General features: G+C 51.3%; 1 protein-coding gene and 1 long non-coding RNA gene across 2 annotated transcripts in view; one reads left to right on the top strand and one right to left on the bottom strand.

Moving 5' to 3' along the window:
* Nucleotides 1-303: 303 nt before the first annotated feature.
* LOC142140341 (uncharacterized) lies at nucleotides 304-10,494 on the bottom strand. Its single transcript, XR_012688421.1, has 2 exons — nucleotides 10,395-10,494; nucleotides 304-889 (listed from the first exon to the last, which is right to left on the bottom strand). It is a non-coding gene; the product is annotated as an uncharacterized LOC142140341 (long non-coding RNA).
* Nucleotides 10,495-10,541: 47 nt separating this feature from the next.
* Nucleotides 10,542-12,338, top strand: part of FANCE (FA complementation group E) — a 58,567-nt gene continuing 56,770 nt past the window's right edge. The window contains exon 1 of the mRNA XM_075195755.1: nucleotides 10,542-10,635. The gene's annotated coding sequence lies outside the window, so the exon portion shown is untranslated. The remainder of the gene's footprint in view (nucleotides 10,636-12,338) is intronic.

The raw sequence follows: 12,338 nt of genomic DNA, 5'->3' as shown, positions 1-12,338 counted from the left end.
TTGAAAAAGTGGAGATGTTGCCTATAGCAACCAGATTCTAGCTGTCATTTTGTAGAATGTACTAAATAACTAGAATCTGATTGGTTGCTATAGGCAACATCTACACTCTTTCAAAACTGCAGTTTAATAAATATACCCCCATGAGTGTGCTGGTCCGGCCACCTGCCTGGATCAGTCACCCCTCCTGGGTCCTCCATTGCTGGGGGGGCAACTTTGGTTGGTATAGCAATTACATGTAAAGTACAGACTTAATATACTAAAAATGTTGATGTTTTTGAGAAAGTGTAGCAGGCAAAACAATAATAAAGATGTAGTAATTTTAATGGTGAAAGAAATAACAAGTTTATTACAACCTTTACCTCTCAAATATACAAAAAAAGATGCTTTCAGTAGGTTTTGTATATTACAAAGTTCAGCTGTCTGTAATATGTAACGGCACACACAAATGTCTGATAACGTCCATTTACAAGATCAGGTAATATATTCTACTTGCTGGTCCTCATCATAACAAGCGACAACATAACTCACTCTTTGGGTTAATTTCATCAGGCATTATCAGGTGGGATAATAACATGAAATTCGAGAGTAGAAATAAAATAATAAGCTGTCTCTATTAGGTTTCTTGCTTTCTCCTTCGTTAATATCGCTTGATGAAAGGACACTTTGAAAAAGAAAGCCTATAACAGTCTGCTCCAGAACGTGTCCTTTTACCCTCTGGAGAGCAGCTCTGGGAGAAGTAAGTAACAAGCACTATTTGAACTCTTCCTTAAACAGATGAGTTTTCAGCAGGATCCTGCAGTTAGAGACAATACTTGACAGACAGACATTTTGTTCAAGATTTCCAGGGGCAGCATTCAAGAAGGGTAGTACTCCTGAGAGCGAAGGTAACCTGGGTGAAGCAAATAAAAAAAAGCGTCAGCGTGAGCAGAGGGTTGGTATGTACAGAGATTGTGATAATAGATATAGATAGATAAGTGGAAACGGATAGGAAAGCACTAAATACTTTTGTAGTGAAAAGATAATTAAAATGTAAGACAAGATGATTTCAGTAGGACGACAGCAATTAATGATGGAGAGTAGAGAGGTCATCCTGCAGCGACTATTTGAACAAATTGTAGGGGACCAAGACATCATTACAGCAAAATAGAAGTAGCATCAGTCTGGACAGTATGTAACAAAAATTGCTTTGTAGTACAAGAAAAAATGTTTATTTCTGAAAGAGTAATCGGAAAGAAAACACAGAACAAATAATAGGAGATTATATATATATATATATATATATATATATATATATATATATATATATATATATATATATATATATATATATATATATATATATATATATATAAAAGCCCTGAGAGACATTGGGGTATAGTGTAGGGACCAGTCATGAGGACAATTTAAGACGTCCTGGAAGTTCACCGTAGCTCTACTCCCTCTATACCACTCTCCCGATAGGCTTTCAATTTATGTTTAACCCTGAAGAGGAGTAGACAGGCTCAAACATTAGCGATCCTGGGTGGGCAGTACACCATCATGCCAATATCTTATTAGCAGACTGGGTGCCTAGCAGACAAGAGAAAAAAAGAGGAGAGAAACCTGGGCACCTTAGCTTTTGGTACATTAGCAGAAAGGAAAGCACTTTTTCCTCATGTCGACTAACTAATAAAATTGTCTAGCTACGGCCCAAACGGGACACCCACAGGAAACGGAAGGGACTCAAGAGTCTTAGACTCCATATCAGCTTCCAAGGACTAAAGACAGAGTCCAACAAGCCCAAATGAGAGGCAGATATCCATCCCCCAATCAATCCATTTATCCAGGACCACCTCTCCTAGATACTCCGTAGCTCTCTGAATCTGCTCCACCAACAGGAGCATTTCAGATCACATATTGCCTGCTGAGAAGCCCTCAGTAAGCTGCTGGGACCAACATTTCACAACCTTTTTCACTCAAGCAGAGGCCAAAGTGGGCTTTAAGGTGGTTCCTGCTGTCCTAAAAATGGCTTAAGGTTGCCATCCTTAAGCATGGCTGTATTAGGACTTGGGATGGTAGTTGTCTTGGACAACCGCGCTACAGTTGCGCCCACCTTAGGAGGTGTTTCTCATTTATCAATATCCTCAGAGGGAAGAAGTAAACAGAACTGAAACCTGCTGGGGAAACCTGAAACTTCGGGTCCGGCAAGTTACAAACCTTACCCAACAAATTATCCACCGGAAGAAAAAGGGCAAAAACCGTAAGAGCAACAGAGCAAAGGAGAGCTGGTGATCCAAGATGGCTGCTGTTCTGGTGACTGTCAATGTGGAGTGACAGACCACTGGAGAGAGTGCAGGGAAAGGAAAGAAGTATCTCCCTCCAGAAATGCATTGGTAGCTGTTCAAAAGGACGCACCCTCCGCCAGTCCAGTGCCTAGTGGGGGCTTACATATACCCAGTGTCCCCCACCTGACCCAGGCCCCTTAAAGAATCATTAAGCCTGCCCCAACTAAGAGGTATCCATTCCTGTGGCCCACATCAACTAACTAAACCCATCTTCCAGCACTGTGGTGGGAAAGGTTAACACGCACAGTCTTGCCGTCCTACAGAGCACTGTGAAGCAGTGACTGCCATTCCTGCAATCACTGCCTGGGAACCCCTGTAGTGACTGCAGAGGAATCAAGCACTATGAATGGGGACATTAGCGTAAGCACCACCTCGTTACCTCCGATTTCCCGCTCAGAGCGTTACACAATCATCCACACTGTGACACTAAAGTCACAGACTTTGGAGACCACCCCAGTAATAAAAAATATGCCCTGCCACGCTGGGCAATTAATCTAAACTGAAGGCCTAACGGGAGAGGGGTATACAGCAGGAGGAGTGTCGGTGAACTACCAGGATATGTTAAATTACCCTTTTGCAGGGTCCCAACACTATCCTCCAATGGCTCCTGGTGTCCCGCAATGAATGCCTGAAAAATATCAACATTTTAAAGTTATGGATAAGTGAGAAAGCTGTAGTATGCCACCTAAAAAAAAGTGCGTAGTAATGGATGGATTGTTATTTTTGTGAGATAATTGAGAAAAGTCTTTTATGTACGGTGTTGTGACAAAAGCAATTATACTCATGGCCTGTAACGATATCATTTGAGTAAAGTGTGACTAGATACAGAATTTAAAAAAAAAACAACATCTATGGCAATAATGGTCTTTGTATTGTTATCTCACTTGCTGGTAAGGCCTACTCCTCTCAAATAAAAGGTGCCTCTTTTCATTTTGAAGTAAGAGAGGTGTCGGGATTGAGGCAGCACAGTATGTGAGGGAAAAGCTGGTGGGCGGCAGTGAAACACGATTGTGTGGAGGGGGGTCTGTGAGGGAAAAGATAATGAGCACCTGTCATGGGGAATATCACAGAAAAGATGGTGAGTATTCTCAGGGTATTGATGGTTGAGGAGGGGCCGTGTGGGTAAAAGGCTTCTCCATCACATGCCCCCTCTGACCACATGCTTTACTCACACATGCCCCCGCCTCTGCCCAGCACCTTCACACGCGCCCCCCTCTCTGCCCGGCACCTTCACACGCACCCCCCCTTTCCGTCCAACACCTTCAAACGTGCCCCCCTCTCCGCCCAACACCTTCACACGTGCCCCCCTATTGCACTGCACCATCACATGTCCCCCCCTGTTGCACTGCACCTTCACACGTCCCCCCCTGTTGCACTGCACCTTCACAAGTCCCCCCCTGTTGCACTGCACCTTCACACGTGCCCCCCCCTCTGCCCAGCAGCTTTAGTCACACATGCCCCCCTCTGCCCTGCAGCTTCACACATGCCACCCCTCTGCCCTGCAGCTTCACACATGCCACCCCTCTGCCCTGCAGCTTCATGCCCTGCAACTTCACACATGCCTCCTCTCTATCCAGCACCTTTAGTCATACATGCCCCCCCCCTCTGCCAAGCACCTTTACTCACATATGCCCCCCCCCTTTGTCCAGCACCTTTAGTCACACATGTCCCCCCTTTGTCCAGCACCTTTAGTCAAACATGTCCCCCCTCTGTCCTGCAGCTTCACACATCCCCCCCTCTGCCCTGCAGCTTCACACATGCCACCCCTCTGCCCTGCAACTTCACACATGCCTCCTCTCTATCCAGCACCTTAAGTCATACATGCCTCCTCTCTGCCCAGCACATTCAAACATGCCCCCCCCCCTCTGGCCAGCACCTTTAGTTACACATGGCCCTCCCCCTCTGTCCAGCACCTTCACACATGCCCCCCCCTGTCCTGCACCTTTAGTCACACATGCCCCCCCCTCTGCCCAGCACCTTTAGTCACACATCCCCCCCCTCTGCCCAGCACCTTTAGTCACACATGCCCCCCCCTCTGCCCAGCACCTTTAGTCACACATGCCCCCCCCCTCTGCCCAGCACCTTTAGTCACACATGCCCCCCCCTCTGCCCAGCACCTTTAGTCACACATGCCCCCCCCCCCTCTGCCCAGCACCTTTAGTCACACATGGCCCGCCTTTGTTCAGCACCTTTAGTCACACATGCCGCCCTCTGTCCAGCACCTTTACTCACATATGCCCCCCCCTTTGTCCAGCACCTTTACTCACATATCCCCCCCTCTGTTTAGAACCTTTGTCACACATGCCCCCCCTCTGTCCAGCACCTTTAGTCACACATGCCCCTCTCTGCCCAGCACCTTTAGTCACACATGCCCCCCTCTCTGCCCAGCACTTTTAGTCACACATGCCCCTCTCTGCCCAGCACCTTTAGTCACACATGCCCCTCTCTGCCCAGCACCTTTAGTCACACATGCCCCTCTCTGCCCAGCACCTTTAGTCACACATGCCCCCCCCATCCAGCACCTATAGCCACACATGCCCCTCTCTGCCCTGCAGCTTCACACATGCCCCCTCACACATGCCCCTTTCTGCCCAGCTCCTTAGTGACACATGCCCCCCCCCCTCTGCCCAGCACCTTTAGTCACACATGCCGCTCTCTGCCCAGCAGCTTCACACATGCCCCCTGTGCCCTGCAGCTTCACACATGCCCCCTCTGCCCAGCACCTTTAGTCACAAATGCCCCTCTCTGCCCTGCAGCTTCACACATGCCCCCTCTGCCCAGTACTTTCACACATGTCCCCTCTCTGTCCAGCACCTTTAGTCACACATGCCCCTTTCTGCCCAGCTCCTTAGTGACACATGCCCCCCCCTCTCTGCCCAGCACCTTTGGCCACACATGCCCCCCTCTGACCAGCACCTTTAGTCACACATGCCCCTCTGCCCTGCAGCTTCACACATGCCCCCTCTGCCCTGCACCTTTAGTCACACATGCCCCTTTCTGCCCAGCTCCTTAGTGACACATGCTCCCCCTCTCTGCCCAGCACCTTGAGTCACACATGCCCAACCCCTCTAAGCCCAGCACCTTTAGTCACACATGCCCCTCTCTGCCCTGCAGCTTCACACATGCCCCCTCTGCCCTGCAGCTTCACACATGCCCCCCCCATCCAGCACCTTTAGTCACACATGCCCCCCCATCCAGCACCTTTAGTCACACATGCCCCCCCATCCAGCACCTTTAGTCACACATGCCCCCCATCCAGCACCTTTAGTCACACATGCCCCCTCTGCCCAGCACCTTTAGTCACACATGCCCCTTTCTGCCCAGCACCTTTAGTCACACGTGCCCTCCCATCTAGTACATTTAGTCACACATGCCCCTCTCTGCCCAGCACCTTTAGTCACACATGCCCCTTTCTGCCCAGCTCCTTAGTGACACATGCTCCCCCTCTCTGCCCAGCACCTTTAGTCACACATGCCCAACCCCTCTAAGCCCAGCACCTTTAGTCACACCTGCCCCTCTCTGCCCTGCAGCTTCACACATGCCCCCTCTGCCCTGCAGCTTCACACATGCCCCCCAATCCAGCACCTTTAGTCACACATGCCCCCCCATCCAGCACCTTTAGTCACACATGCCCCCCATCCAGCACCTTTAGTCACACATGCCCCCTCTGCCCAGCACCTTTAGTCACACATGCCCCTTTCTGCCCAGCACCTTTAGTCACACATGCCCTCTCATCTAGTACATTTAGTCACACATGCCCCTCTCTGCCCAGCACCTTTAGTCACACATGCCCCCCCGTCCAGCACATTTAGTCACACATGCCCCCCTCTGCCCTGCAGCTTCACACATGCCCCCTCTGTGTCCAGCACCTTTAATCACACATGCCCCTTTCTGCCCAGCTCCTTAGTGACACATGCCCACCCCTCTCTGCCCAGCACCTTTAGCCACACATGCCCCTCTCTACACAGCACCTTCTAGTCACACATGCCCCCTCTGCCCTGCAGCTTCACACATGCCCCATCTGCCCAGCACCTTTAGTCACACATGCCCCTTTCTGCCCAGCAGCTTCACACATGCCCCTCACACATGCCCCTTTCTGCCCAGCTCCTTAGTGACACATGCCCCCCCCTTCTGCCCAGCACCTTTAGTCACACATGCCGCTCTCTGCCCAGCAGCTTCACACATGCCCCCTGTGCCCTGCAGCTTCACACATGCCCCCTCTGCCCAGCACCTTTAGTCACAAATGCCCCTCTCTGCCCTGCAGCTTCACACATGCCCCCTCTGCCCTGCAGCTTCACACATGCCCCCTCTGCCCAGCACTTTTACACATGTCCCCTCTCTGTCCAGCACCTTTAGTCACACATGCCCCTCTCTGCCCAGCACCTTTAGTCACACATGCCCCTCTCTGCCCAGCACCTTTAGTCACACATGCCCCCCCCCATCCAGCACCTATAGCCACACATGCCCCTCTCTGCCCTGCAGCTTCACACATGCCCCCTCACACATGCCCCTTTCTGCCCAGCTCCTTAGTGACACATGCCCCCCCCCCCTCTGCCCAGCACCTTTAGTCACACATGCCGCTTTCTGCCCAGCAGCTTCACACATGCCCCCTGTGCCCTGCAGCTTCACACATGCCCCCTCTGCCCAGCACCTTTAGTCACAAATGCCCCTCTCTGCCCTGCAGCTTCACACATGCCCCCTCTGCCCTGCAGCTTCACACATGCCCCCTCTGCCCTGCACCTTTAGTCACAAATGCCCCTCTCTGCCCTGCAGCTTCACACATGCCCCCTCTGCCCAGCACCTTTAGTCACAAATGCCCCTCTCTGCCCTGCAGCTTCACACATGCCCCCTCTGCCCAGCACCTTTAGTCACACATGCCCCTTTCTGCCCAGCTCCTTAGTGACACATGCTCCCCCTCTCTGCCCAGCACCTTTAGTCACACATGCCCAACCCCTCTAAGCCCAGCACCTTTAGTCACACATGCCCCTCTCTGCCCTGCAGCTTCACACATGCCCCCTCTGCCCTGCAGCTTCACACATGCCCCCCCCCATCCAGCACCTTTAGTCACACATGCCCCCCCATCCAGCACCTTTAGTCACACATGCCCCCCATCCAGCACCTTTAGTCACACATGCCCCCCCATCCAGCACCTTTAGTCACACATGCCCCTTTCTGCCCAGCTCCTTAGTGACACATGCCCCCCCTCTCTGCCCAGCACCTTTAGTCACCTACCCCCCCCACCCCCCCCCATCCAGCACATTTAGTCATACATTCCCATCTCTGCCCTGCAGCTTCACACATGCCCCCTCTGCCCAGCACCTTCACACATGCCCCCTCTGCCCAGAACCTTCAAACATGTCCCCTTTCTGCCCAGCACCTTTAGCCACACATGCCCCTTTCTGCCCAGCTCCTTAGTGACACATGCCCCCCCTCTCTGCCCAGCACCTTTAGCCACATATGCCCCTTTCTGCCCAGCTCCTTAGTGACACATGTCCCCCCTCTCTGCCCATCACCTTTAGCCACACATGCCCCTCTCTGCCCAGCACCTTTAGCCACACATGCCCCCCCCCGCCCAGCACCTTTCGTCACACATGCCCCTTTCTGCCCAGCTCCTTAGTGACACATGACCCCCCTCTATGCCCAGCACCTTTAGCCACACATGCCCCTCTCTGCCCAGCACCTTTAGCCACACATGCCCCCCCCCTGCCCAGCACCTATCGTCACACATGCCCCTTTCTGCCCAGCTCCTTAGTGACACATGCCCCCCCTCTCTGCCCAGCACCTTTAGTCACACATGCCTACCCATCTAGCACCTGTAGTCACACATGACCCTCTCTGCCCTGCAGTTTCACACATGCCCCCTCTGCCCTGCAGCTTCACACATGCCCCCTCTGCCCAGCACCTTCACACATGCCCTCTCTGCCCAGCACCTTCACACATGCCCCCTCTGCCCAGCACCTTCACACATGTCCCCTCTCTGCCCGGCACCTTCACACATGTCCCCTCTCTGCCCGGCACCTTCACACATGTCCCCTCTCTGCCCGGCACCTTTAGCCACACATGCCCCTCTCTGCCCAGCACCTTAAGTCACACATGCCACCCTCTGCCCAGCACCTTTAGTCACACATACCCCCCTCTGCCCAGCACCTTTAGTCACACATGCCCCCCTCTGCCCAGCACCTTTAGTCACACATGCCCCCTCTGCCCAGCACCTTTAGTCACAGATGCCCCCCCCATCCAGCACCTTTAGTCACACATGCCCCCCCGTCCAGCACCTTCACACATGCCCCCCCCATCCAGCACCTGTAGTCACACATGCCCCTCTCTGCCCTGCAGTTTCACACATGCCCCCTCTGCCCTGCAGTTTCACACATGCCCCCTCTGCCCTGCAGCTTCACACATGCCCCCTCTGCCCAGCACCTTTAGTCACAAATGCCCCTCTCTGCCCTGCAGCTTCACACATGCCCCCTCTGCCCAGCACCTTTAGTCACAAATGCCCCTCTCTGCCCTGCAGCTTCACACATGCCCCCTCTGCCCAGCACCTTTAGTCACACATGCCCCTTTCTGCCCAGCTCCTTAGTGACACATGCTCCCCCTCTCTGCCCAGCACCTTTAGTCACACATGCCCAACCCCTCTAAGCCCAGCACCTTTAGTCACACATGCCCCTCTCTGCCCTGCAGCTTCACACATGCCCCCTCTGCCCTGCAGCTTCACACATGCCCCCCCCCATCCAGCACCTTTAGTCACACATGCCCCCCCATCCAGCACCTTTAGTCACACATGCCCCCCCATCCAGCACCTTTAGTCACACATGCCCCCCATCCAGCACCTTTAGTCACACATGCCCCCCCCATCCAGCACCTTTAGTCACACATGCCCCTTTCTGCCCAGCTCCTTAGTGACACATGCCCCCCCTCTCTGCCCAGCACCTTTAGTCACCTACCCCCCCCCACCCCCCCATCCAGCACATTTAGTCATACATTCCCATCTCTGCCCTGCAGCTTCACACATGCCCCCTCTGCCCAGCACCTTCACACATGCCCCCTCTGCCCAGAACCTTCAAACATGTCCCCTTTCTGCCCAGCACCTTTAGCCACACATGCCCCTTTCTGCCCAGCTCCTTAGTGACACATGCCCCCCCTCTCTGCCCAGCACCTTTAGCCACATATGCCCCTTTCTGCCCAGCTCCTTAGTGACACATGTCCCCCCTCTCTGCCCATCACCTTTAGCCACACATGCCCCTCTCTGCCCAGCACCTTTAGCCACACATGCCCCCCCCCGCCCAGCACCTTTCGTCACACATGCCCCTTTCTGCCCAGCTCCTTAGTGACACATGACCCCCCTCTATGCCCAGCACCTTTAGCCACACATGCCCCTCTCTGCCCAGCACCTTTAGCCACACATGCCCCCCCCCCTGCCCAGCACCTATCGTCACACATGCCCCTTTCTGCCCAGCTCCTTAGTGACACATGCCCCCCCTCTCTGCCCAGCACCTTTAGTCACACATGCCTACCCATCTAGCACCTGTAGTCACACATGACCCTCTCTGCCCTGCAGTTTCACACATGCCCCCTCTGCCCTGCAGCTTCACACATGCCCCCTCTGCCCAGCACCTTCACACATGCCCTCTCTGCCCAGCACCTTCACACATGCCCCCTCTGCCCAGCACCTTCACACATGTCCCCTCTCTGCCCGGCACCTTCACACATGTCCCCTCTCTGCCCGGCACCTTCACACATGTCCCCTCTCTGCCCGGCACCTTTAGCCACACATGCCCCTCTCTGCCCAGCACCTTAAGTCACACATGCCACCCTCTGCCCAGCACCTTTAGTCACACATACCCCCCTCTGCCCAGCACCTTTAGTCACACATGCCCCCCTCTGCCCAGCACCTTTAGTCACACATGCCCCCTCTGCCCAGCACCTTTAGTCACAGATGCCCCCCCCATCCAGCACCTTTAGCCACACATGCCCCTCTCTGTGCCCAGCACCTTCACACATGCCCCTTCTTGCACTGCAGCTTCCATCTCACACACGCTAGCTCCCTGTCACATTGCTCTTTCCTCTTACCTTTTTGCACAAGAGTGACTCCAGGAACAGACAGAAATGATGCAGCTCCTGCCTACTGACTATCAGAGCATTACAGCAGCCCGCCTACATTGTGTACCATGTGACCTTTGCGGTCACATGACCCTGGATGTCGTAGTGACGTGGGAAGGTGCCTAATCTGAAGGGATTTAGCTGCTACCGTAGCACAACTTTTCTGTGCTGGTTCTGTGGTCTGGGATGTTCTGTGTATAGTAATTGCGAAGTAAGTTAAAACTATGTTAAGAAATTACTTAAACTCTCAACGTTTTAAATCTGTAGAAGGGACACTTATAAAGATGAATGTGTTTTCTCCTGTTTACAATTCATACCTCCCAACTGTTTCTTCTGTGACCATTGTTTCTCTGTGTTCTTTTTTCTTTTTTTTTAGTAGTAGACTTATTTTGAGTTTAATAATTCTCTGCTCTGTTCCTGGTGCTTATAGAAGTTTGCTGTTGTGTATTGTAAGCTTTGTTTAGTCAGAATTTGCATTCAGAAGAATGCAGCTCTCTGTGTGACATCACGACTACAATTTATATTTACAGTAATTGTTGTAAAGTTCCCCACAAATGTACATAAGGAAGAAACTGTAGCAGACTAATATTTAGCAATCTATCAGTGTTGTTCCTAATCTATCTGTTTATTACTTCTAATATTTCCCCAAATACTCCCAGCATTACCATTATTTATTCTAATACACCTTAATGCACGTCACAGATTACCTTTATTGGAGCATGGTTTGAAAACCACTGCTTTAGTTGCATAGTATCTGAAGTTTAGACATAGCTGGTTCATTATGTATGTTTTATTATTCCAAAAATTGGACAGCATACAAAGCTAAATGAAATTGATATTATGCTCTGTGCCCACATTGTCCATGGTGTTCATCATTATCATCATCAGCTATTTATATAACGCTACTAATTCCGCAGCGCTGCACAGAGAACTCGCTCACATCAATCCCTGCCCCATTGGAGCTTACAGTCTAAATTCCCCAACATACACTAGGGTCAATTTGATAGCAGCCAATTAACCTAACAGTATGTTTTTGTAATGTGGGAGGACCCGGAGGAAACCCACACAGACTTGGGGGAGAACATACAAGCTCCACACAGTGAAGGTTGTATGTTGGGTTGTATGCTGTATGGTTGGGAATCGAACTCATGACCCCAGTGTTGTGAGGCAGAAGTGCTAGCCACTAAGCCACCGTGCTGCCAATAGTGTTGGAATGAGTTAGGACTCTAAGGGGCGTGTTCAATTAGGTTTCCGGTCCGCAGTAATGCGCCGAAATGGGCCGCAAAGGCAATCCACAGTACCACAATAACGTGGATTTTCGTGCACACCCCATAGGGTTGCGAAGGAAAATCTGCATTATTGCAGTACTGTATTACCATCAATACTGCACAATTTTCACGGCAACGCGCATTACCGCGGACTGGAAACCTAATTGAATATGCCCCTAAGAGTATTCTAGGAATAACACAACCTGTGCACTATTACCATTACTACAGTAAAAGTGAAAAGTATTACCGTTGGTACAGTTATGGTAACACTGATTTTTGCTCGTGGCTCTTGCAACTGCGAGCAGAGATCCAAGTAAAATTACTGCATTAAAGGTAACAGTACTAGCGCTGCGTTAATCCTAGACTTACGTGGCCGAATTGAATCGGCCTCTAAAGTTCATGACTATCGTAAAATCATCTTTATCACTTGTTTTTGTTAAATCCCTGGTTAATTTTAAATGCCAAACATACTGTACTGATACAAAATAAATTACTATATTTACTAGTTAATGTGCCATGATCCTCAGTCCAACAAACAGCTAGGGCTTAGGGCAAAAAAAAAAAAGGAAGTTTGGGCATTTTCACTGGTGTTGTCTTCTTTTCTTTTTTTTTTAAATGCTATGATTTTAAATGGTTGTGTGGAATG

Source organism: Mixophyes fleayi, chromosome 2 (genome assembly GCF_038048845.1).
Source record: "Mixophyes fleayi isolate aMixFle1 chromosome 2, aMixFle1.hap1, whole genome shotgun sequence".
Lineage (NCBI taxonomy): Eukaryota > Metazoa > Chordata > Amphibia > Anura > Limnodynastidae > Mixophyes > Mixophyes fleayi.
Note: the sequence above shows the minus strand (reverse complement) of the source record. Positions and strands in the feature narration are given on the sequence as shown.